This window comes from Gasterosteus aculeatus, chromosome 13 (assembly GCF_964276395.1).
Source record: "Gasterosteus aculeatus chromosome 13, fGasAcu3.hap1.1, whole genome shotgun sequence".
Taxonomy (NCBI): domain Eukaryota; kingdom Metazoa; phylum Chordata; class Actinopteri; order Perciformes; family Gasterosteidae; genus Gasterosteus; species Gasterosteus aculeatus.
Window position 1 is genome coordinate 12,215,931 of NC_135701.1, and position 26,883 is coordinate 12,242,813.

The following is a 26,883-nucleotide window of genomic DNA, read 5'->3' on the forward strand; positions in this document are numbered from 1 at the left end:
TCCAATTTAGCTTCATTATGACAAGATTGCAGAATGGAGGGAAATGCAGGAAAAGGAGGGCTGCTCAGTGAGGATGTTCTCGTGGAACAGGTCAGTAATCCATCGTAATTTGACACCTGACCTTGAGAGGGGAAGATACGGGGAGATAGAAACAAGAGGATGAATGAGGACAGATTGTGAGACAGAAAAAAAAAGAAATAACAAGCTTGTACACATCATGCCACTTTGCTAATCCCAAAAATGACAAACACATTAACGGGGGCCTTTATCTTCTCTGTGGAGTCGGACTGATGGCACGCCTCCATTCACACCAGCCCGGTGACTGGATGGAGGCCGGAGCGAACCGCGAGATCGCACCGAGCACACGGAAGTACAACGATGCCGCGCTCGTTTTACAACATGGGCCCCAACTCTCCGTGTCTTAAATTGGACAGGTGACAATGAACGAGGAGGAGGAGGAGGAGGAGGAGAAAAAAAAACACAGAAAAGGAGAGAAGAGAGGGACATTTAGTGAAGCATAAAAAAGGGATCTTTTGAACAGGCACCAGGCCTCTCCAGGGGGAGGGGGAGAGCTGTGCCCACGACCCTCCCATCTGTTAAGCAGACGGACACAGACAGAGAGAGAGAGAGAGAGAGAGAGATGCAGGTTGGGGGAGGATGGAGGAGATGGAGAGGGAGCAGCGATTCAGCACACAGATCTAATGAGCGTCCTCTCTCTCTCTCTCTCTGAGTCTCAGAAGTAGAGCTGAGAGGACGACGGGAACATATATACACTCAGTGCACCACAAGGCTTGATTCTAGGTCGCCTTTCTCCCAAGTGTTTAGTCACGTAAAAACCAATATACGGCGCACAGCGCCCTGTCTCACATTCTAATAGACGGTCTGGAGGGTGCTTGTTAATGTGGCTTTGTTATTGAGACAACTCCTCTGAATCAAGGGGAGGTGACAAGAAGGGGAACTTTACCTTTACTCATGCTCGCGACCAATTTGTCACTTTGAAAGGCAGCTGGATAGTTTTGTTCATGAATAAGGAGAACTCAGAAGAAGAAATGCGCACGAAACACAAAGAAGTTCCAAGAACAAACATTTCGCTAAATTGTCTTTCTGATAATTCCTCCCGAATTTGATGGCGAGGAAATGTTAAAGTGAAACTGTGAATGCAGCATGTGTAGAATTGTGCTGATGCCGATGTTCTCGAATCCTAATTCTATACATGGTATAGCAAATTGGGGAAGGTGATTTATCATGACAGGATTGGCGATGTTTTTCTAAGAAATCCCGCCTCGGCAGCACAGCTCCCGCTCATGGTACATCTGCAACACATTTGGTAATAGCATATGTCCTAAAAAAAATAATATCTATATATTTATATATATCAGTAGTTTCCCCTATCCTCCTAGGAAATGTGGTTGTGAGGATTTGAAATAACATATTACACAGCAGTAAGTAAACCTTTTAGGAGGTGTATGGTACATTAAATAAACGCTCTCTCTTTTTAAATAAACTCCCATTTCCTTGTAGAGGAGGTTGAAAAAAAGTGCTTTAATATGGTTTTCCAAATACAATCTGAACGCACACGCACGTACACACACGGCGCCTCATTTTTTACTGGAGCATTTCTGTCAGGTAGAAGTTTATTTATTTCCTCAAGAACAGGTTTCTTCTTTGGGTTTTTGATGCCGTTGTATCTGCGGATGTGTTTGTGAGCTCGTTTAGTATGTTTGTGCTTTATTTGGAAAAAGTGGTACACAGCCCTTTAACTCCTGCTGGGATGGATGGAGACGTACCAGCAGAAATGAGAGGAGGAGAAGGATCAAGTAAAAGGAGCGAGTCGATGGCCAGGCAGGATGGAAACGGGAAGAAGAAAAAAAAAATGTGTATCAGGTCTCATTGTGCCTCTAATGTCATTACAGGCAGTGACTCCTCTGTGTGGCACGCTGCACTACCCATCTGTCAGAGCGAGATAGGCAGGGTGACGAATGGCTATCACTGCTACTTCCCTGAGCCCCCACCGCCCACCCACCCACTACTCTAATGTCTGTATCTTTTTGGAGTGCTGAGGGAGAAGAGTGACCTAAACCTGGGCGGTAGCCCACGCGTAGGTGGGCCTCTGTGGCTTTGAATCCCGGCAGTTATTAGGGCGAATTTAACATGTTAGCGGCTAAAGAGATTAGCAAAATGTACATCTGGGGATTAGAGCGATAGTGGTGGATCATCTTATAATGTGTTCATTCCTTTTTCATTTTCCAAAAAGCATCCCAGTTAAACCTGAATTTGAGACGATGTGTGTGTGTGTTTGTGTGTGTGTGCGTGTTTGTTGGAGGATTTGTCTTCACCTGTCTCTCTCTATTAGGTCATGATTTAGTTGGATCATTAGTGGGACAGAGACAGTTTTACATGTATTCTATTTCTCTATGCGGTTTTAAACTGAGACACCTGTCTAGTAATGGTGAGGAAAGTAAGCCAATAGCCAATAGCCTGTAAGTTTTATACTCTGCCAAGCACTACCAAGTCTGACTGACATTATGGAACAAATATATATAGTTATACGTAGCAGCTTAATCTCTACGATATTACTGTAAATGACAATACGACCAATTTCTCAACTGAAAACTTCATACTTCAATGGATTTTTGTACTAATGATCGCCTGCAGTACGTTGCCCTCTTATGCTTCAGTCCAACGGCTCTGGCCTGGGCTCTTGGTTGGACAGAAAGACAGGAAACACACTCACACACACATACACAGTCAGCTCAGCGGAAGGATGTGACATCAGCAGGCACAGACAATCAAAGGTGCTAAAGGTGCTTCCTTCCCAAATAACTTTGTTAAGAGAGCAGAAACTGGGAATTAAACTAAGCAACAGCAGATGACGTGCAAATAAACGGAAGCAAAATGCTCTCAAACTTGTGAAAGTTTTTTTTTTTAATGAGGAAACAGTATGTAAAATTAGCTAACTTTTAAATAAAAACTAAAAAAGAACCTACCAAAGAGACTGACTGCAGCAAGAAATATTGGCGAATTAATTTCCCTTTATTAATCTGAAACTGTATCTGTATATATATATATATATATATATATATATTGCATTGCATTGTTTACAAAGAGTACTGCCAACTGTGGTGAGATAGTGGAAGGTGGTAATGTAGTAACGAGCCTTTGTTTGGGCAGCTGGACGTCTCCCTCAGCACCAGCAAACAGGAGCCTTGAGCCATCAGAGCTGCAATGGAGGCAGGTAGCCATTATGGAGACAGGTGAGAGGCATCTTTCCATAGTCCATTGCTGACTCCCCCGAGGACAAAATGACTTGACACAATGCGTCAACCCGTCCTTTATTTTTTTGGAAAGGAGGCCAGCGGCGCTAAAGCCGCAGCTGCCAGGCCAGAGGCAGACAAGCAAGAGGGCACACACGAAGACGGGCGACGCTAGACAGACGGGGGACAGGGAGGAAGAGGACAGACGGGAGACAGGGAGGAAGAGTAGCCGTTGCGGTTAAAAAGAAATCCCCTGTCAATTGTCAGCAGCTTTGTGTTGTGACAATGGCTCATAGCCGTGAGTGACAAACAAATAAACTTAAGAGGACAGCAATGACAAACTTGCCACACACGTACCCTTGTGCCAAGTTGGAAAAAAAAGGCAATCAGGAAAAAAAAAAAGCAGAAGAAGTAAAAAAAAAAAAAAAGCAGAACCATAGGCGAGCCACAACTCGGAGAGGCCCCGGAAAGGCTGGAATGAATCACCGTTTAGTGCATTCACTCTTTCCATGGCATGAGCATAAGGTGGGGCAATGAACGCACCCAAGTATGGAGCAGAGATAGAAAAGATAATAGGGAAAGAACACTAATCTACTTAATAAAGGTGACAGCAGTCAAGCAGCAGTGAAGGGAAGAGACGGATCGAAATGGTTTTCGAATATGGAAGTGGCGCAGATTGTGGTGAGACGCACATCTGATGTTTGAACGCAAATAATTTGACGTAAGTTTCACTTTATCGACATTGCCGCAATGTATTTCACTTCTTCCTCTCCGTCCCTCTCTCTCTCTCTCTCTCTCCAGTTGTTGTAAAGTATTTAAATAAGCTCTTCTGCGGGTCATGGTTTCCAGCGAGAGTAAACCTCCGCCTGAATGTGCCGCAGGACCCAGGTGTGACCAACGGCTGAAACTGAAGGCAAGGGAACAGAAAAAAGGATACACACGTACAGGAATCACACACTCGCACAACAGTGGGTCCGACAATCCCTTGCTTATCTATTATGTTCACAAAAAGAGGTTAAAAAACAGCCCAATAATGAACAGAATTAAACCCTTCAATGAGGGTACCCAGCCCCCACAGCCGGGAGTCATGTCACTAAGAACACAAAGCACTGACATATTCACCCAATTATGCTCCCTGCCGAGTATGACAATGTCTCAGGATGTTAGCGATGTTCTTCAGTGGGGGAGTGTGTGTGTGTGTGTGTGTGTGTGTGTGTGTTTGTGTCAGAGGTTGAAACAGAGGCTGAGGGCTTGCTGCTGCACGGCCCACACAGCAGACTTCACCGTAGCGCCGCCACCTCACCCCAATACTGTATCACCACCAGACATCACGGTAAAGACGATCCGCTGATGATTTCATCACCTCCACCCCTTACTCTCTCTCTCTCTCTCTCTCTTTGCCACGGCATTCTAATCACCCTAATTAAAAGCTTTGTTCATTTAGGAATCTCTGATGACAATTTGTTTCACTCTACCCTACAGCAGTGGTGGCTGTGAGGAGAGGAGAATTAAATCTGATCTTCTGACAGCAATTATTAAATGCTCCCCCTGGCCTCAATTAAGGCCCGCAGGCTATTGCTAACATGGCTAACCCTCATGCAACCACGAGGCATACTTCCCTTTTCTTCACCAGCTTTGTTTTCTCACCCTTTGGAGCATGTAATTTTGTGTGCATGTGCATCCGTGCGTGTCTATTAACACGGTGGGAAGAGAAATGCATGTTTGCTCATGGGCCGTTATCTGTTTTGAATAAATGCTGATTGAAAGGGGTTAATTCTATTGTTTCCTTTTTAGGAGGCTTTTTTTTTATTTGTAACTACGTCAACATGCTGGAGCAGGCAGTTCTATGGTGAAGTTGTGGAATTGCCTAATTTTCATAGTTTCGCTTCATCAGCACATTTGGATTCCACAATGAAACTAACGTGGAGGGTTTCTTTTTTTGTGGTTATGATTTAACCGGCAACTACCGAAGCTGCTGGCAATCTGCCGTACTTATTGACGGCTATGACTTGAGTTCCGAGAACTGAGGGCTTCAATTTCTAAATGTAAAATCAGTGAAACAGGCACTCGTCATAATTAGCATAACTCTATATAGCAATGAGCTCACGCATTTTCAGGCTTGGCTTGGTACATGTCGCACAAATGAACCTTTAAACCGCACAAATGACAGTTAACAAGAAACAAACTTGTGCGTCTCGCTGTAAGTGTGACAGCAGTACGTGTCATGGTCGCAGCCTCGCTGAGCCGAAGTGAGATCCACGGCACTGCTTTGGGTCTATGCACAGCGTGTGGGTAATTTGCAGAGAAGTAGAAGGTTGCACACTTCAACAAGGATGTCCTTCATAGATTCGACCTTCTGTTTTTTTTTTTTTTCTTCCTTCGGTCCCTGTACTCTGCTAGGAAACCGTGTAACCTAGATCGCAGAGCACGGGGAGAGAGGGATTGTGACAGAGGAAGAGAGACAGAAATAAGGAGAGATGAGAGAGACAGGGAGAAAAATAAGCAGAAGGATTGAAGAGAGAGACTGAGTCAGAATTTGACACCCAACCACCCAACACTTAAAAAAACTCCACCGGGACGACGTCGGTTTCACTCCTCTTTTTTTCTTTTTTTGTTACAGCGAGCTGATTGTGCTGATTATTGGTGAGGATTGTTTCCCAGTTGACGCTGCGCATCATTAAACAGAGATCGTTCTTCTCTTTATGTTTGTATAAGCAAGGCTGGTATCATGTTTCCAAGCACTGTGCCTTCACAACAGACACACACACAGACCGACACAACGTAAACTTAAGTCGTATGCATTGCATCCATAATTTATGTTCCTCCCTGTGCTTTGTTTGAAGTCAAACAAACAGTTAAAGTAATTTAATCAAGAAGCTAAATAAATTGAAAACTTTTCCAATCTCTATGATGACAAAAGGTCTTCAAAATATGAACCTTTATCTGATGGTATACTGAATTACTCTCACAGGGCTTTACAGTTCCCAGAGGAGCGTTGGTGTGTGTGTGGGGTGCATGAGGATAAAGGCTGCATGGAGTGTGGAGGGCGTGTGGCGGCATACGGTACCTACAGATCAGCCTCTGTGGAGGGGAGTGGCCCCGCCAAGGCCAGAGCCGGGCCCGACCCAGTCAAAGCCTCTCATTAGTCATCGGCCGGGTGCCGCGCTCCTTTTTGGAGTGGTTAAGGGGGGACCGGCGAGGGTCTGGCAGTTCCACTACACTCCACTCCCAGCTCCATCACAACCCAACCTCATCAAAGCCAGCGCTCGTAATTTGTCACAGAAAGCAGCCAATTAACATATGTTAAGGGAGGAGGGACGTCGTGAGGAAGGGAGCGAGAAGGAGAAGGGGGGGGGGTGAAAAAAGATAGCATATGATTAAAAAGTCTGCACAGCTGCACAAAATCAAGATGGAAAAGGGAGGTTTGAAAGAGACCTCAGACCCAGTAATCCAATAAAGCTTACTGTTACTTAACCCCCATAAGCAATGGAGAGAGAGAGGGGGGAATGAAATAATAGAGAAACAAATATTGAATTACTTCTGTGAAGCTACATGCTTTTGGCAGAGTGCCTCTGCTCTCAATATGCAGCCACAGCGAAGGCCACTGTATCACACGGAGATCACCCTCTTGTCAAAGCACTACTGCTGTTCGACCCAACTCTATTTTTAGCCAACCTTTCTCAGCAGGAACTCCTTTTTTGTATTTTGTTGATGTTTTTTTGTTTTTTTTTAGCCCAAAAATGGGAGAGCCTGGTGCCCCACAGAGGTTTAGCTCCACTACTAAAGAAATAAAAAGCTTTTATTTTTAATAAGTCTCAATTTGCTTACATTCTGACTTTAAATTCTTGTTCCTCATGGTTGGGTTTTTTAACATGCTGTGTGGTTATTTATGCACGCCGGTGTGAGACTGTGTGTCTGCGTGTATTCGTGCATTTACGTGTCTGTTATTGTTGATGTTGTTGTTGTAGGAACATCTTGTGAAGTGAGTTGTGTGATATGTTGCCTTGTTGTTGGATAGGGTGGCAGGCTGAATGCATTAGCAGTGCACGCCGATGCCATTCTGTGTTCTGTCGTCTCTCAGCCACCTCTGCCTTGTCTCGCTACCGCAACTGATCACACAGGCTGACAAGCAAGTTCGGGTCTCCGTCAGCCGCAACCATCTTTCGCTATATACGTGGGCTCCGACTCTTTCCGCCAAAAAAAATAAGAGCGGCGGGGAGGAAGCCTTAAACAAATTTGATTGATTTGGGAAATTGTACGTGAAGTTGTTGGGAAATCCCCCCCCGCGCACCGCCCTCCCCCTTACAAAAAGGATGCATATTTTAACAAAATTCTCCAATAATTAGTTATTTTCAAATAAAAATGATACAAATACAAAAATATATATATATATATATATGCACGTTATTATTATCGTATTATTGAATAAATAGTTTTGACTGAAATCAGAGATAACATTTGAAATTAAAACAGCAAATTGCCTAAAAAAAGACTCTGTATGTATAAATCATGGCTGTTTATTTTTTCCTTCTCTTCCTCTTACTTGCACTCGTATCCCTGCTATCAAGCTTGAATCTTTATTTATTTATTTTGTCTGTTTGGGAAGTAAAGGGCCGGAGTGGAGGAGCGGAGGAGTGAAGCAGTGGGGGGACGGAGGGGGCGGCGGAGAGTAGCGTTTGGTTCACAAGGCCCGCTGCCTGGTTGAATTTTTATCTTCTCTGTTTTGCGAGCTGGTGGTTCAGTGAAGGACCTGGCTGCATGGAGTCCCCCCCCTCACCCCTCCTCCCCCCTCCCTCCCTCTGCACTCAAATCCCTCTGCTGCGAGCACAGCTGCACCGTTCACATAACCTCGCTTGCCCCCTCCTACTCCCTCCCCCCCGGCTAATGATAGCAGAGCACGTCCCCTCCACAAGGCAACAGCTTTTTCCACTTCATGTATATACACACACACGCACATAGTTTGCTCGCATGAACACAACATCGGACACGCGCACAGACTAGCGGGCACATCCTATCCCTTTTCCTTCTCCTGGTTCCTTCCCTTCATTTTTTTTTCTCATATTATTCAATTTCTTCACCCTGAGAAAAGTCTCCTGGCCTTATGACCCAACGAAGGCCTGAGAACGTTACCCCCCCCCCCCCCCCCCGCCTCCGCACACACACACACACACACACACACTAAACCGACTCCACTCAACTCCGAACTGTTTTTTCTCCCTTCGACCCTGCACAGAAAGTGACCTGCATCACAGCTGTGTGTGGGAATTTGTACGAGTGGGTGTGTTTGTGAGAGGGCTGAGTGTGTGAATGCATGTATTCGCACATACCTGTGGACGTCGGCGTTCACACCGCGTACGCTGCCGTCTTACTGCACGTGTCATGAACGCACTTGACGATGCAGATTTCTGCTTTGTGCTGTCTGTGTCCGTGCGAGCGGAGGAGGGGGGAGGTTGAGGGCCGCTCTGGGCTTCTGCTGCACCTACTGTGCATTATCCCAAACAAACAACTCATTACACGTGTACTTAACCGAGGGGAGCTGGCGAGCAGTGGAAGCTAATCCCCGTTATCGCTCCTAGCTTTTCTCCACCGATTAGGCTACAGGGGAGAGGAGCGCCGGGAGGTAGGCTGCTCAGTGCAGAGGAAGAGTGAGGAGGCGGCAAGAGGGAGAGAGAAGAAAGAGAAAGCATTTGAGTTAACGTCCCACAAGTGCCTTTCTTACTTATAGTATCGCTTCTCACTCTTTCTTTCTCTCTCCCGCTACCCTCTAGCCTTCTCCTTCTTCCTTCTCCCTGTGGATCTTGCAATTCTCTTCCTTGTTTTTTCGACCATCTCTCTCAGAAGTGGGTCATCGACAGACTGCGCGGCAGCATTTTGAAGAACATGGGGAGGGGGGGAAAAAAAAAAGCGTGTTCTTTCTATGAGAACAATCCAAGCCTTCTTTAACCAGTAGCCCGCTTATCAAATTAAGCTGTCAAAAGCACATTAATAACAGGCATGCACAATTCCCTTCACAGAGAAAGAAGGGGGGAAAAAAGCCCATTCGGAAGAAAAAAAAGGAAACGATTTCTCTTTCACCATGTGAGGAGACCGTCCACCAAGGGCAGTAAAGCTTTTCTAAGATGTCTACTTCTCTCTATTTCTCTCTTTTCTGCTCCATTCTTCATGTGATTACGGGGCCCCTGCTATGAGGGGACAAGGCGTGGAGTGCAATCATTAAGAGGGTGACAATATCTGGAGTTATAGGATGTAGCAGAGGTGTTTGACAGAATTACGGGCTTAACCTTCGTCGGATCTCTTCTTCCTCTTTCTACAAGAACAAATTCCACCCGTGCTGGATGACAGTTTAACAGATAAAACAGCATCCCGGGGTAATGATGTGGATTCAAGACCTAATTATTAGATGGTTTGATGGAGGAATATAATGTGTGCGTGAAGGGGTAAGAGGGATAAGCAACAATACTCTTCCCCCGCCCACATAATTGTGATAAACACAATGAGTTTGACCCTGGACGGTGTGAATCCTTCACAATAACACAGACTACTGTAAGTCTATTCTGCGGTAAAACATCATTGGCTGTGAAGGACAGGTTTGTTCACACATTCTGTCTTTATTGAGGACTCCATCATACCCCGAAACTGATTACACCCTCAATAATGTGGCGCTGGATGATCCTGTATAAAAAAAGTGAGAGCGGAATATGAGTAAAACCGCGTACATCGACGCAAAGAGAGAGAAAAACACCCCCAGTGCCGTTCACATGGCATATGCCTGAAACGTTGAGACTAAATTAACAAGACACCTCGGCGTACAGATGGAGAAGTGGAGAGAAAGCCACCTTATGTGACCTTACAGTTATGTAGCCTAAGTGTAAAAAAAAAAAAACACTTCTCATTTTAAACACTATATTGTCCTGCCGTCTTGACACGTGTCTCAGTGCTAGTGATAAGAAATCAACTTGTCATTTTGTTTCAATCTGTACTTTATCAAATCTGACGCCTGCGCGCGCTGAACTAAAAGCCTTTAGTTTTTTAGTCTTACTGCAGGCCGATACTAGAGACGGATTCTCTCACACCCTTAATTTGAGTCTCATCCTGTTTGCTTGGGCCCGAGGGGGCTGCTCCGCTGTACCCCTGAGTGGGCCGGAGGAGGATGGATGTGACGCGGAGGCTCCGGGACTCTGCTAAGGGGTGGGGAGGGGGGGGGGGCTGGAGCCACGACAGGTATCCCCCCCCCCCCCTTCAGCACTTCCTCAGCTATTTATAAGACAACGAGTCCAGCACAGGGCCAAAAATAAGACCGAGGCCATTTTTATCCCAAATAACAAATGTGACTCACTCCTTGCCGAACACACAAACGCACACACAATGAGCGTAAAAACAATGCAGATCGTCAACGCTACCTAATAATTTACAACAGATAACAATACAGCGAAAAACAAATCTACCCCTGTCCTCTTATCCAGCAAGCTCTCTCACACTCACACACACACACACATACACACAAACACACACCAGACAAGTCAATATCAAGGCTGAGCTATTTATGTAGAGAGCACTATTTAGGAAGTGCGGGCCGGGTGCCAGCATTCTCCTCAGTATCGTCTGGGCGTCATCGCACTGCCACTGTTATACAAACTCACCTCTTTCCTCTCCTCACCCGCCTCACCCGCCTCACCCGCCCCCTTACTCCATTGTCAGTGCCCTCTCTGTGTTTCTCTAACACACACACACACACACACACACACACAAGGTTATTTGTTTTTCCACCGGGTCGAACAACAGTGCCAGGTGAAAGCATCCATTGGCGGGGGTAAAGAGAGTGGCCGGTGTGAGATCACAAGGCCCCACTCTGCCCAGCAAACCTTGAAGTGAAGCGCCGGGCTGGAGTTTCAAACAAAGTGCCCCCTCATTCATTATACATGCAACTGCACTGAAAATCTCCTTCCGCAACACCATCTCCTCTCCTCCTCTCTCACTCTGCCGCTCTCTTTCCCTCTATCTTCTCCTTTTTCGCTCGTTTTTTTTATTCTTTTTTTTTCTTTTTTTCGACAAAGCATCCATAAAGTATGAATAAAATTAATGACATCACGAGCAGCACTTTGGAAGAGCCACTATTGGAAAAAGCCATACATCACATGGCAGAGGAAGCCGGGGAAAAAAAAATGTAAAAAAGAAGAATTTGAGAGATAGAGAGAAAGATATATAGAGAGAGGAAAGTGGGGGAGGGTAGGGGGGGGGGTAGGAGGTTATGCTTCACCATTCTCCACCCTAAGGGGATTGCATATTCCTGTATGTTATTTTGTGCTATTAAGTTGAAGATTTCAGGTACGTTTTAGCTGAAAAGTTTTGAGCACAATTCATTTCTCTCATGTCTTCATGTAGCAGGCAGCAACGCACCCCCTTTTTTTCTTCTTTAACTTGTTTTCTCCTGACTTTCTTTGTCGTCATATGAGTAATATAAGTGTTCAGAACAGCCCGGTGCTACGCATTCCACCACAGGCTGGCCGTTTGGTGTGGGAATGGCCCAGATGACAGTGGAAAGGAACACTGGTGTGGACTTTGGCAGGACACCGCCTGGTTAAGCTGCGTTCTGTGCAGAAGCACCGAGGGGTTGATTCTCATATAGCCGCTTCTCGACTTTGACGGTGTTAACAGCATTTTCAACAGCACGGTCCCCTCGGACTTGTTCAGCCAGCCTCCGCGATGCCGCAGACTTTACCCGGAACACTGAAATGCTAAATCGAAAAATAAATATCGCACTTATCGACGTATTCTCACATCAAAACCGAAAAAAAGAGATAGACTCGTCAACGGCGCTGCCTATTAGTGGCAATTTAGTGTGACAAGAGCAACATCACACGAAAGCCTGACTTGGTCTAATTCTAGACCTTATTACTCTGAATCTAGCGTGAACAGAAGATCTGCTAAAATACGCAACAGCCATGTGAAGTTTTGCAGCAGCGCGGATGGGGAGCAGTGGTTTCGGATTGGATGATGCGAGCTTGTGTGGGGCCAAAGCACAGAGCTAACTGAACGAGAATGACTCGGCCATGTTGCCGCCGTGACAAAGATAAATTACAGCTACTGGAAAACATTTCTTCATATTTCTCTCCCTCGCTCACGTTCTCCATACCTTCTTCGTTTCTTTTTTTTTTTGGGGGGGGGGGGGCAATGGGTGTAGTCCAAATGTGTGTCACGGTGAGATTGTGAAAGGGGTGGAGGGGCTCTCTGAAATGATATTAGAGGCTATGAAGTTGCCCCATAACGTCCACAGGTCAGGCACTGTGTTTTATGATGGAACAGGCCTTCTGTCGCCACATTTATGCACATAGACGGTAAATACTTTGCCCTCAGACTGACCCCTAAAACTTACTAAAAATGATTCCCAGTTCAATCTGGACATGTTTAAAGCAGCTATTACAGATGTGCACTGTATGCATGTGGTATCAAAGCCAAGGCGGCCTGGATTCTGTCTGTTAAACTACTACTAAAGATTCCAAATCTCACAGAAAGCCAAGTAAAGTAGGTGTCTGTTGGGGACGTCAATGACCAATTTATAAAAACATGTTCATTTACCACTCGATTTCCAATTTAAGTCTTGATGAGGAACATTTAGCCTGATCTGACCCATCAAATGTTTCGACTATGAAATCCAACCTCTGTTGTAAATGTTTCTCTTTGTCTTATCGAGTCCTCTGTTCACTGTACTCTCCCTGCCTTCTCGTCTCTCAGGACCCGTTCCCTGTCCAAATATTCCAGTGAGCAGCCCTCAAGTACGGTGAGGTGTTTTCGGGTGTCTCTTTAGGTGGGCTGCAGCTGACTATATGATTGTGTGGTCAGCACTGCCGAGCAAAGACCACCCAGCAGGCAGCTGCAGCCATAGAGCCCAACAGGCCAGGCAGGAAACAGGAAACAGGAAGAAGAAGGCAGGACATCCTGTTCATCAGTGTTGAGCATGACATCACGATAGCATCACGCCTTAATGAAGAAAACCTGACCAGAGGCCAAATATTGTGTCGCTCCACTCTTGAGTCACCTAAACTCAAATATATTTCCATCTATGTTTTATCTCTGAATGTTTGGTTCCTCAGTCATCTGTCTCCTCAGTTTGCCTTTTCAGCCCTCACACTGACACTGTTTTCCAGAGTGCTCCATCACCCCAGACATCAAGTCCTACCCTCTTCAGAGTGAGAATAAAGGAAAAGAAATACACGCTTTTTCATTTGAATATACACCAGCGACAACCTCACAAAACTCAAGACAAAAAAAAACAAACACAAAAGCACAAACATCCCGACACGCAAACAAGACAGAGACGAGACACACACATGAACGCACACACGCACACCTCCCAGACACACAGCATACACTGACAGACAAACACACAAAGAAACAGCAAACATACAGCACAGCACAGCCAGAAGAGTACTTTATGCAGAAATATTCTAAAGTGTGTTTTACAATACAATTAAACATCAAAGGCTGATATATTCCTCTGTGATCTTTAACACCCCAGTGAACAAACCCAATACACCCCCATCCACTTACAGTGTACACAGAAACTTGCTGAACGTCACCGTTAATTACTAGATAGAGACAGAAGAAGACTTGCATCATTATGCAAAAAAAACAGGACATATTCAAATAAATGCATCCAATCCACCGTGAACCATTCAAGGACCGTGTTATTTACTTTAGATTATTACTTTTTGAGTTTCACGAGTAATTGCCGCCCTCATGAAGGTATACAGGCCGGGCTCCAAAAGGGACAGAAAACATTTGGGTAAACATTTCTAACGTGCACAACAGTTAGGACAAAAAGGCAGGTCGGAAACGGAAACGAGTAAATAAACACATACACACGTTTCATTCGTACTATTAAAATGGACGAAATACATAAAAATACTTTTCCTTCCATGTGGCAAAAGAGGGAACACCTGCAGTTCGCAATAAACAATAATACAGCAAGCCTTTGAGTTGTTATAAAACTGAGGTATTTTCATCTGCTTATACAGGCAAGACAATATGTTATTTTATCCAAATGGCTGATAATTTCTACAGCATTTATGTCAAATAAATTCACTCTAAGGGGAGGTTAACCTTATTCTGCGATTGTTGGTGTTATCTGGTACATTTATTTGAAAGAACGTATGAATGTTAAATTATTTACGGGGTATACAGAGATGTCTCCTGACAGTTTAGGATATTATTTGCTCCTTATATATGAGGTAAATAATGATTCTTCACAATTGACTGTTATATTACCTTCTTATTTGAGCCAAAGGGCATGAAGTCCAATTACAGTACTTCAATATCTACCTGCAAATCTTGCCAACCTGTAATCTGCAAATGAGAGTTTTATTGATGTTTATCTGAGCAAATTCTGCAAACCCTTTCCAAAATATTTGAAACTATTAGTGAAAAGAAAACTTTAAAGCGTAGCAAAAGGGTGCATTAAATTATTTGCTTAAACAGAAATCCTTCTGATGTTTCCGTAAAGGAAAATGTTTTCATAGGAGGGGATCTTGAAATGTGCCTGCTGAACAGTATTACATGTCCTCTGAGGCAGCACAGTGGCTCACATTAGTCATATTCCCTTAGTCTTAGTCTTAGGAATCATATTAGACATTTATGATTAAATATATAAGCGGCAGTCCATTCTATCCGGATTTGGTCCGAACACTTTCAAGACACATGAAAAAAAAACCTCTGAGCATGGCACACAGTGTGTCCGTTCCATTCACTTAACTAAAGCTTCACTGAGCCCCTGGTGTACAGCAAAGTGCCCTTACAATCGGCTCAATGCCCCGGCCAATCACAGAGACACGTGACCTTCTAATCCCCCTCCGTGTGCAGGGGTAAGAGTTTGTCGTCGATGTTGGTTTTGTCAAATCAGCGGCCAAAATCCCAAATGATTTGTCATGAAGGAGAGGCGTTAAAGAGAATAAGGGAGAGAAACGCAGCACGGGCCAGTTAGTGTGGGTGTCGGTGTGCGTGTGTGTGTGTGTGCGTGTGTGATGGTGTGTGTCTGCGTGACAGAAAGACAGAGAGGGAGAAGGGGGCAGACCATGCCTTTGCCTGAGCATTTGTGTGAATTTGCGTGCGACTGCGTGTGCGTGTGTGTGTGTGTGTTTGCATTGGGTCTCTGAGATTACAGAGCCTGGTTGACAGAGTCCTCTGTGTGTAATCGTGGGGTCCACATGCGAGCGCTCACCTTTCTGTGAGCGGATTAACCTAACGCTAAATCCCAAGAGAGCAACAGGCCAGACAGGCCACACAGAACTATTTCATTGACGATTTGCACGAGGGAAGGCCATGCGTAAAATCTTTATATAGACTAATTTACTTTTGATATATTTTTTCATGAGTAAACAATTCATATACAACAGCATAAATGGTTGTAAAAAGTAATGGGGAAATTTCTTAAAATGTTCCTTGCACATACTTTATATAAACTGTGCCATTTTCTAATTAGGTCCATACGCTGTCGTAGGCAGAAACAAATTGTCACTTTAAAAATATACTTTGCCCTCAAAATATCACACTTTTCAACTTTAATGTGTACCTCAAAATGTGTTTAGGTTTATTCATTTTGATATTTAATATTTCTCTACATAAATACATCACGTTTATTTTTAAAAAAGCGACACTAGGTCAGTACTGTAATTGTCAAATTACTTTTTAACAGATTGACAACTGTTACTAACGTACATGCTTATATTAATGAATTATTAATGTGTCGAATTCATCCCAGTCAGTTTCAAAATCTGTTAAAAAAAATTTAAAAGTGTCATTTCAAATTTCATAACCATCATTGGGTAATCTGCACATTTCATAACCGTACTGTAACTACACCACAAATACAGCCAGTTGGTTTTCTAAAGCTGCGACATTTAAAAGCTGCCACAGGTTAATTATGGTGTCAATATTAATCCGCTCTCTGCAACAGGTTCAATTAAGCCACTGGTGTGAACTAAACCCACTTACTAATAGTAACGTTCTCAGTGTAGTGAAACATATCTAACCAATCAGTCATTGAATAAATTAGAATTCAGTCTAAAAACACCAAAACTTCTCTACAACCTGATTCACGCTTCAAGTCTGCATGAATTCAGGCTCAAAGTAAACTGTGTCTCTTGTATTTTAGTTTGGAAAAGTTCAATGTTTACCCCATGCACTCTTTTCTAATATATTTATGCAAGTTATGAGGATTATGTTTATTTTATGTGATTATTGTCATCATTAATGCACATCAGCTTAGTCCATTTAAACCACTGCTTAATGCATACATATTCACTAAGTAGGCAAGGCCATCTCACGTGTTTCCCATACAGTAAATTGCATTAAGCTAATTACCTGCAGTAAAACAAGTATTTTTCAAAAAATGTCCATCGTCTTTGAAAGAAAGTTTTAATATAATTTCACATGACGTATTAAAACGGTCTACGTGAGTTGAACGCTTCATGAGTGCAACTTTTCACGTGGCACAGAGGGGAACAACTTATTGTGTTACGCTATTAAGGAGGGCGGCGTATTCGCTGGATGAGGCTTCGGGGCTGCGCGTCTCCATGTGGACACGAGAAAGCTGCACAAGGTCGAGACAACAACTAACACTGACTGAAAAACACGAGACAGACCATAAACAGCTATTCGATATCAGCCTGCAATTATACGCCATAGCTGTCACCGGCTTTAGGTCGATCAGGGTCCCAAAACAGATCAATAGACGCGCTAACTGTCCTCGGCCGAGGAGCGAAGCGCGCGTCCGAAACAGACCATCAAGTTCCCCCTGCGCAACATTAAAAAATAAATAAATACGAATAACGCGTGTCGCTTTTCAGTGGTTTGCGTGTGAGCGCGGTACTTACTTTATTCTCGCGTTAAAAAAACAAAAACAAAAAAACAACAACAACCGTGTCCGGGCTGAAGTGAGAGACGCAGCAGGCGGTCCGCCGGCTCGGGTTCGGTCCGGCTGACGGAGCGGAGCGGGTTCGGGGAGCTGCTGCAGCTGCTGCGAGGAGGGACGCACTTAGAATCCAGGAGTGCAACTCAGCCGAGGACGTCGCCGGGAGGGGGGGTGAAAAAAAGTAACCTACAGTTACGCGGTACGAGTGTCTATAATGTCAGAGACAACTACTCTCTCTCCTCCTCCTCCTCTCTCTCTCCCTCCCTCCCTGCCTCTCTCTCTCTCTCTCTCTCTCTCCCTCCCTCCCTGCCTCTCTCTCTCTCTCCCTCCCTCGCTCTCTCTAACCGGCCGGAGTCTGTTCGGGACGCGGCGGAGACGCTTCGCCCGGAGGAGTGTCGGCGAGGGGCCCGGTGGAGCGCTGACGGTGTGAGGTGGCTGCAGGTTCTGGTGGATCTCGACGGTGATGTTGAGAAGCTTTTTCGGTTCCTTCCACAAAATCCAGACCGAGTCCCGACCCCCCCAAAAAAACAATTAAAAAAACACTCCTCTCCCAGTGCGACGAGAAATAATCGATTTTTCCTTCTTTCTCTCTTATGTTTTTTTTGGACTCGTGAAAGGGGCGGGCTCGCATTTCCCAACTCCACCATAATGAAGCAGACGCGGCTCTTAGTGCTTTATTATTGCGCCGGCCCCGATTGAGTGGACGGACAATTAACTGCTCCGAGAGGACCACTGGAGGAAGATGATGGGGAATGTGCGCTTAACTAATGAACCAACAGAGAGCACCTCGAGCATCTTTGGCCCATTTGCTAAATCCAGCAGCCGGGGTTGATTTGGTTTTACTTGTGGCACGTTGCTTCATGCATAAAGAGACTCAAAAGACACATAGCTGTTATGTGCAGGAAAACACTGAAAAGAGCGGATCTCTCTTGCTCACATTTCGATTGTCCTAAAGCAGCTCCGACTCACACATCTTGTTCAGTAAAACCGAAATAAAACAATCATTCAGTTCTCAACAGATTCATCCCGCGTCTGTGCAACACGACTGCTGCCTGCTGTCTAAGTCTCCACAAACTCCCCTCCTCCAGCGCGCTGCCAATCACTCTGCAGGACCCAGCTATCTCCTTCAGATAAGCCCTGACACAGACAGTAAGCATGGGGGAATTACCAAGCCTTTATCCGCCCCACCGAATGATTTCAAAACATCCACTCTATTAGTGTGAAGATAACAATTAGAACAGCAAGTTTGCCACTTCAGATAAGAGCCAGACAGGCAGTCTGTACAGAGATGTATCCCAGATAGGTCTTGTTATTCTCTGGTTCTATTATACTCACATTATATGGGCACGGTATCGGTTTAAAGAGCGGTTGCCTTGAATGGAGCCTGTTATGAACCATCAGTTCTCACTCTTGAGTTTTCATCAATACAACTTCAGGAAAGCAAAATAATCGCAGGCTCTGATTGTTATATTTTTGGATAGTTAAAGTTTTACATGCAGGTGATAATCATTTTCTTTTACTGAAATCATCCGAGGACGGCGTTGCCCCTCAACAGTCTCCGTGATAGGGAAAACGCGTCCTCATATTTATTTTATTGGCAGTTGAGCACCATCACATCCTGATCTTCAGGTTCTTTAGAGGTTCACCTGTGAATGAGCAACGCACGCAGCCACACCAACCCGCCAGGGAACGGAATGGCAGGACAAGAAATCAGTTAATAAATAAATCAAGCTGGCTAATCTGCTCGACGGGCGGACATTGCGGCTTGTAACTGAAGTCACCGGTGTCTGATGACTCTGGATTCCACCTTCACATTACATGACCCTTGAATCTTTAATAGCTTTTCCTCAGCAACGACCCCTCCCCCCCGCCCCCACCTCAGGGGGCCTCCATAATAATCAATAAAGTGTAGTCTGTTAGACACAGTCGGATCATAAATGCAACATGGCATCGATGACATCACGTATCAGTCTGTATGGCGCATGCATATTTGACACCCTCAGTATGTGAATGTACCTTCAACTGGCAATTGCATTAACATGTGACTGACGCATGAAAACCAACCCAGGGTACCCGGATGATCGCACATACCACGTTCAATATTCCTTCGTCAGCCGTCTTGCGCGCCCTCAGTCTCGCAGATCTCTTTGCTGCCTGTCAGTAATTCATCAGAGAGGTCCTCTCCGTGTTCACAGTCCTTGAGGTTGTCTGTGGTTGGCACCTGGGAGGAGAAGTAACACAGGGAAGTGTGAGGAGGAGATGAGAGAGTCGACCTGCCTGTAAAATGGTAATTGTTTGCGCGCAGTTGGCACATAGTGAACGGGATCCATGTTAACAAATGTTTGTGTGTGTGTGTGTGTGTGTGTGAGAGAGACTGTGTGTGTGTGTTTAATGTCCAAATGAAGTACCATAAATGGGGGGAAGGTGGATTGAATATATTCAAAAAATGCATTAAACGAGGCTCATGCATATTCATAAATGACTGTCTAGCTTGTCTACAGGGATAAACTTATAGTAAAGGCCTGCTCAAAACCTCCTTCTGTGCTCTCACATTTGATGCAAAGTAGCAAAGACCTACTGTATATTTTAGTGTTGAGACTAACAAATGAGGGTCCACGGCTAAATCTGAATACGATAGAAACAACTTGGTGCATTGAAGCCGGATCATTGTTTCATTGTAGTACGTCATTCCCACTGTGTCCCTGTTACAGCTGTTAAATTTAGACAGCACCACAATAACTATGTTCCAACAAACTGAGCGTGCAACGTTAAATATTGTAGGTTGTGGCATTTGTGCTATTGTGAGCCAAATCATGTTTCTCCTCAATTAAAACATTATTATTACATTATTAGTCCTGCTATCTGAAACTTTCCGTGCTCAACCCATTAGCCAGTGTCCCTCCCTCCTTGGAACATGCGATCCTGAACTTATGTTCTGATGCGCGTGTGTTTTAAGTGTGGGTTGGGAGTCTCATGAAAGCCTCATGGAGAAAAATCAACAGTTTGCCAACACGATTAGGTAATTTTAAACACATTATAGTGTGTACACGCACAAGTTAGGCATTTGGGTAAATGTAATTTTGCAGGGTTTGGCATCAACTGCGCATAAAAAGAGAAGAGGGGAAACTGCGACTGCATGTTAAGTCAAACACATAAGTGCGGTTTGCTGATATTGATCTTGCTTGGATTGTTCCTTAAGCCTCTGCTGGCAGTCACTTCACAGAGCGTGTGTCACACACACACACACACACACACACATGCAAAACAGCTCGCCTCAAAAAGCGTGTGTTTTTTTTTTTGGTAACGGAGGGAGAAAGAAAGGAATGCCTCTCACCAGCAAAAGATAAACACTAACACATTTCCAGGGCAAACAGGAACAGCCCGGGCTCCGTGCAATCTGTTGTCGATCACGCTCACGTGAAAACACAATCTGCCTGTCACAGCGGATGATGCTGTCAGGCCCTCTGCCTCGCCGCTCCTGAGAATTAGCTCAGTGCGCATTACAGAAGCACCACGAGACGCGCGGAGTACTTGATGTACATCAGCCACGTCTGAGGATGCTTCAAGCTTTGTTTGGTATTTACTGTTTTCAGTCGTTTCTCCCTGCGTTCGTTCCCTAATGAATTTGAGAGACGATTGGTGTTTTGACAGTAGATTGATGCGACACAACGTGACGACCAAGCTTCACAAGGATAACGGAAAGACCTGCAGGCCAATTTAACTGGCGGGCTCAGCTGGGGATCTGTAGATCTCACTCCTGCACGGCTGTGTGTGTGTGTTTGTGTGTGCGTGTCTTTAGGGTAGAGCTTTATACGGTTGTTTTGAGGGACAGTCCCAATGACTATATTTTAAGACTGAAGCCATAATAAATCTTACTAGTATTTAATTCGGGCCGTATGAATAAATATATTAATTATCATCGTTATTGTTGTAGGAAATACTGGGGTAAATGACATAAGCTTGAAGAAATGATTGTGCGCATTCATTATGTGTGTTTGATTCAATAATGTATAGTCTCTATTCTAAGTGCTTTTCTCGCGAAAAGGAAACTTCTAAGTAATCTCACACTCAGGAGGAGAGATGTGAGACATTTCCCTGCTGATCTGCACTTGGTCTTCGTGTAAGTCAGCGTTATGTTACACATGATTTAGAGATCCTTATTAATAAGGTTTATAATGAAACTCACAGGGCAATGTCATCGGTAATTATAGTTGCATGAATTGTACCTCGCTACAGTATTATTAGGGGAGCAAAGGTGAGAACGTTTTAATTAACTGAAATCATATGTCCTCATATTACAAAATATATAAAACAAAGGAATTCAGAGAACTATTTGTTTGTACACTCGATTGAACTAGTAAAAGTAATATTACCTTGATTATCCTAGAACTGAGATAATGCAGTATTTGAGTCAAGAGCTTGTATGTCTAATAGCACCTTATTTACCTTTGAAAATATATCATATGCAAATGTATTATCTATTTGCATATGTTATTTAGATAAGTTACATTGACAATACCGTCATTCCAAAGTCTTAAATGACAGCTTATTAAATGCTGTCTTTTATTTGATTTCTTCAGGTTCACTTAAAAGAAACAAATTAACAGAATTGACTCCAACATTAAATGATCAAATCTCATAAACCTAAATCCACGTCAGTAATGGCCAAAGCAGCTCTGGCCAACTGCAATCCTTGTAAAAAGCAACAGAAGCGGTTTCTACTTTATCATCATAAGCTGCTGTGTACTATAATAAGGCTCATTCTGCAATGAGCCTTATTTTCAATCAAATGTTTTTTTTCTGTGTGCGGTTTGGCCATTAACTGTCTGGCCAGCAGTAAGTTCACTGTACCATTTCATATATTTCCTTGTCCCTACGGTTCAGACTCAGAGCAGCAACCTCTCGGTTCAAACCACATAGAACAGACTCGAATGCAAAAACAACAAGAAGTCGTAACGGAGGCGTAACGACCCCTCACCGTGCAAAGTTAGCGGAGAGACGGCGCTGGTGATTTGCATGTGTCGTGTTTGACCAACAGTCTGTACACCTTTTATGCATTATGGATGAGGCGCAAGCTGAACAACAAGCTGCCCTTTTGTTTTGCTTGATGCTCCGGTTACATCATAGGAAAAGCCCCACGGTCCCGTGACTGCGGCCAAGCAGTTGATCAGACCTGTTGCTTCTTCAATATCTATGCTATCTTACGTGAATATGTAGATATAAACGGTCACACACACACACACACACACACACAAGCACTAGCAATGTCTCCTGTTAAGAAAAATATTATGGATCCTTGTGCTGGATATATTAAACTTAAAAAAAGTAAAAAGCAGACTATGTCGCCCTTTGAATTTAATCTATGGTGATACATTGTGTAAACAAGAAAAACATCCAAATAACATTTTGATATTTAGAAGTAAAAGCAGCTGTTGAAATACATTATTTGATTATACTTACTTGATATTTGCACATGAAATATTTTGATTAAACTGTCAAAACCGCTTACAGATTTTACAATCAAAATGCTTTAATATCCTGTAGGTTACATACATGTCAGGTAGCATCAGTTCACCACCTGCTACATGTGAAAAGCACATTTTGTCTGTAGAGGTGCATTCAGCTGTAATGAAATGTGCTGCCTGCAGGGGAGCTCTGCATCTTTCTCAGAACAGAATAAACTGGTTTAATGTGTTAATTGGAGGTCTCCATGCAAAGTTTGAATACTTTTTTTTTCAATCCTAAATTATTATTTTTCAGTGGGTAGCATTATGTCATTTTCATTCGCAGAAATCCTTTTATTCAAGAAACGTAATTTTACTATAACAGAAATGAAATATCAGTTCCAGTTGTCCCATTTAAACCATTTAAAACATGTGTCTTTCAATTTACTTGCTATTTTGAGTTTAATCCCACAAGCTATCTCTCCTTTCCTTCTCGTCTTTTCTTAAAGTGCAATGGCTGGACCTTCTGTCACTATATCACAGGCTCAAAGTTGTATTGTCTCTACTAGATTGTTCCATGGGAGGGAAAAAAAGAAACTCACTCTCTAATTACTTTTCCTCCTTTGTGGTTGGGATAGTTGGAAAGTAATTCCCTATGAACCGCTCCAACACAGGCCCAGTTATTTAATAGTTGTCGCTGCCCTTTTTTCTTATTTTGCGCATAAAGAACAGATGCCAGATTTCATTTAGTGTCCGTGTACAACGGGGTCCCGCCATGTGTTTCCTGAAATGGTTTAAAGGCTCCATCTCAAAGAGGGTTATTGTTAAATGCAGAAATGGAATAGATCAGAAAATCCATTAACAACGTTAAAATGTGTAATGTACATGAATTTAGAACTGTCATATTATCATTAATATAATATCTTTAGTTTATTAAACGGTTACGGTTTACTTCACCTGTTTTTATGAACTTTGAACGCTGTTTTTTTTCATATTTTCTAAAAACTGTCGACATAAATTTTGTTTTTATCTTAGCAATCAAACAGCGTTCTTTTAAAATCCAAACCGGCATCTTTCCCTGTATGTTCTACGATTAAACCTAACAAAGTCCTAACAATAAAGTGGTGGCAGGTCCAAAAATAGCCATATAAAGACATTTTATAATGTCTGTTTAGAAAGGTACTGACAAATTGATACCAAATCGGCAATACAGGTTGTTTTAAAGGCAATTACAATGTATTTGGTTGATTTGTTCGGAGGGTATATAATGTATCACCCATTAAAATCTTTAACTGCAGCTCCAGGAGACTCCATTATCTGTGACGCTATGAGAATTGGGGATTTCAGACCACCTGACGGACTAAAGCTGTTACAGCTCAGAATCATAACGCTAAAAACAAAACAAATTGAGCCATAGCACAGAAGCATACAGTCATCACTGTTTCCAATTCCCATAGTAACCATTACACAGCAGAAGTCCCTCCCGCAGCTGCTGACCTCAATCAACTCCCCCGACAATTAAAGATCACTCAGCATGGCTGTGCGACTTCTCCCACACTCTCATCAAGCGGCCGATAGCATCTCGCCGTGAGGTAAAGCGCGGTGGAACATGATGGTGCGTCTAAATGAGGGTTTCCCCCGAGCCGATGCATGAGCGAGGCCCGGCGACCATCGGCGCAGGGCCTGCGTTACACGCGGTGGAGCTCGGCAGACGAGCGGCAGCGTTTTAAGCTCTTTGTGCCTCCCGGATCCCCCCCCCTCCCACCCTCCGACTCATTCTTATTCAGACGTGATCAGAGGGGAGGCAGGCAACTGAGATTAGCCGCAGATCAAAGAATCTGCCTCGCGCCAGCACTCGTGTTTTGTAGATTTAGGCGGCCCCGGCACACAGACGCTGTACTGTTTGTAGCGTCGTACTGTTTTCTGGCCCTCGACAGCGCTCGGGGGGTAGATGGAAGGAGAGCTTTCATACAAGAAGCTGGACCGCAGGTGGAAACTAAATATTAAAGACAAAATAAAATAGAAATGACTGTGCCGGTACTGTTAGCCACGACAGTAGAATAAATAGCAATTGAAGGTGCTTCATTATGGTTTCAGTGCTTATTTGTTTTACAAATAAAATCCAATCTATGAAGTAACACACTCGGGTAACTGGAGACCTTCTGGATCTGTGTTTCCCACCAGATAACCATGGAAACTAAGTACGACCCTATCTGTTGCTTTGCTCTTCTGTCAGCGGGTGTTTGACAGAGTAATCAAACAGCAAATTACTACTCAGAACCTTCCCGTTCCTTTATGAACTTTTCATTCAATCTATATTCACGTATCAGACCATTACCAGTGGAAATTAACAAACACCCCCCTACTCGGCATAAAGAACAGCAACAATGGAGCTGATGGCCGAGTGTGGAGGTGAGGTGACAGGATGAGCGCTTCAAAGGCGCGGAGGCAACTGCGTAAGAGCGCCGGCCGCCCTACAGAGAAAGACAACAACTGGTTTCCTCCGCTGCGCTCACCATCAAAGGCGTGGAATTCAGGGGCAGAACACCTAATACGTGAGGAGTGAGTTGTTCCTCTCAAACTGGGTCAAAGTTGCTGAGGTCCTGTCTATTTGGCTAGATGGCAGGAGGACAGGTATCAGATAATGGTCTCATTGTTTTTTCAATTTACATCTTTAAATATTTTTTATCTGTTAATTTACTCTATTTCAGCTGGTTGCTTCCATCCAAGAGCTACAGTCAACCTATCAAATGTCAAAGGAAAATGTCCAACAGAGTCAATCCAACAGAGCCTTTGTTGCAGTATAAAATTCCATTTGCTTGTGTTTTGTGCCCTGCAGTGCAGAGTAGAGCTGGAAACAAAAAACCCTCCTTCTGTCCATTTAACGTGACAAAAGTTGTCTCCTTTGTTACTAAAGTTTGCCCGACATGTCTTAAACACACAGCTGTGTGACACATATTGCTACTGAAGGGCGTAGTTGCCACTTAGGCAGCTACCTTGAGGGAGTGAGTCATTGCTAAAGCAAACAGCACGTTAAGGTCATGCTCTTTTCTTTTTGCTGATGATTCCAGATTGTGCAATGAGATGTTCTAAGCAATTACCCTTAAAAGTACCGGCAACCTAAACTGACTGTGAAGAATTAGAAGCAGCGAAACACAATATAAAGTTACACTTTAGCGACGGAAACAATTTGTCTTGCCTGGTAAATTAAAGTGTAGACTTTTAAAACACACACACCCACACACACACGTTCAGCAGTCTAAATAAGTGATTTTCCAAGTGCTTAACAGAGGTGATTAGCAACTGCTGGGATGGGACTCCTCCCTCAGCTTCTCTGGTGTCTTTTAACTTCGTCAAGAGCAGGAAAAAATCAACGTTAACAACTATTAATTGTCTTATTTGCCTTGTTCATACTGGTACAGTCTTTTTTGTATTGGTCAATATGACAAAGGATCCTTCACTATATCCAGAAAGGCTATAATGAAACCGGTATCAGCACATCAAAAAAACATTTCGGTGTAAATTAAGGAGCTGAAATGAAATAAATCAGTCTTATTCTGCTAAAAATTTCGACAGGTGAGATCCAGAGGAGATGGAAAAAAAAGGAAGGGGATCGGTGCGCTGTGAAAACTCACCCGTGCTGTTTCTCTGCTTCCCCAGGAAGTTGCCACCCGCAGCACCAACTAATGACCAACTAATCAAACAGTTCAAAGGTAAAAAAAAAAAGGAAGACAAAGAAAAGGGAGAGTTGACCCAAAGTAAAACAAAACTAACATGAATTTGCCTGAAATCAATGTCCTGCATGTGATAAAGCCAGACCAGCTGGCTTTGAATAGAAACCCCGATTTGGGTTGCGTTTGCCCCCCGATCTCTGTCTGAACTGAAACCGGGTCTGACTACCCCCCCACCCCACTGCCCCACCCCACTGCCCCAGCTGACTTCACCTGTCCCCATCACTCCTCGGTAAATTTAGCCTTCTGGGGGACCAGTGACACCCAATCCCCCTCCAACCCCGTTCCCCTTGCAAGCACGCACACACACGCACACGCACACACACACACACACACACACCTCCAACCTTTGCCAGCCCGGGCATATGGATGCCCGGGATTATTGCCCCTCTAAGAATGTCGCCATCTTCACAGTGGCAAAAAAAGACCTCCCTCCCCCTCCCTCCCTTTCCCTCCCCCTCTCTCCCCCTTCACACACTCCGCAACTTACGGCTGTACAGACGGCATTCTTCGCTGAGAGAGCTAAATGAGTGTGTGCATACTTTGCA

The 26,883-nt window shown here is 44.0% G+C and overlaps 1 protein-coding gene across 29 annotated transcripts in view; it reads right to left on the minus strand.

Moving 5' to 3' along the window:
* mef2cb (myocyte enhancer factor 2cb) overlaps window positions 1-26,517 on the minus strand; it is a 64,881-nt gene extending 38,364 nt beyond the window's left edge. For 17 of the 29 annotated variants that reach the window (XM_078086786.1, XM_078086782.1, XM_078086778.1 and 14 more), the window contains exons 1-2: window positions 26,240-26,516; window positions 19,252-19,381 (exon numbers count right to left, since the gene is read on the minus strand). The gene's annotated coding sequence lies outside the window, so the exon portion shown is untranslated. Of the gene's footprint in view, window positions 1-17,122; window positions 17,703-19,251; window positions 19,382-26,239 lie in introns of those variants that run through there. The other 12 variants (XM_040196454.2, XM_040196455.2, XM_040196446.2 and 9 more) reach the window with 2 other exon arrangements.
* Between the last annotated feature and the right edge of the window lie 366 nt (window positions 26,518-26,883).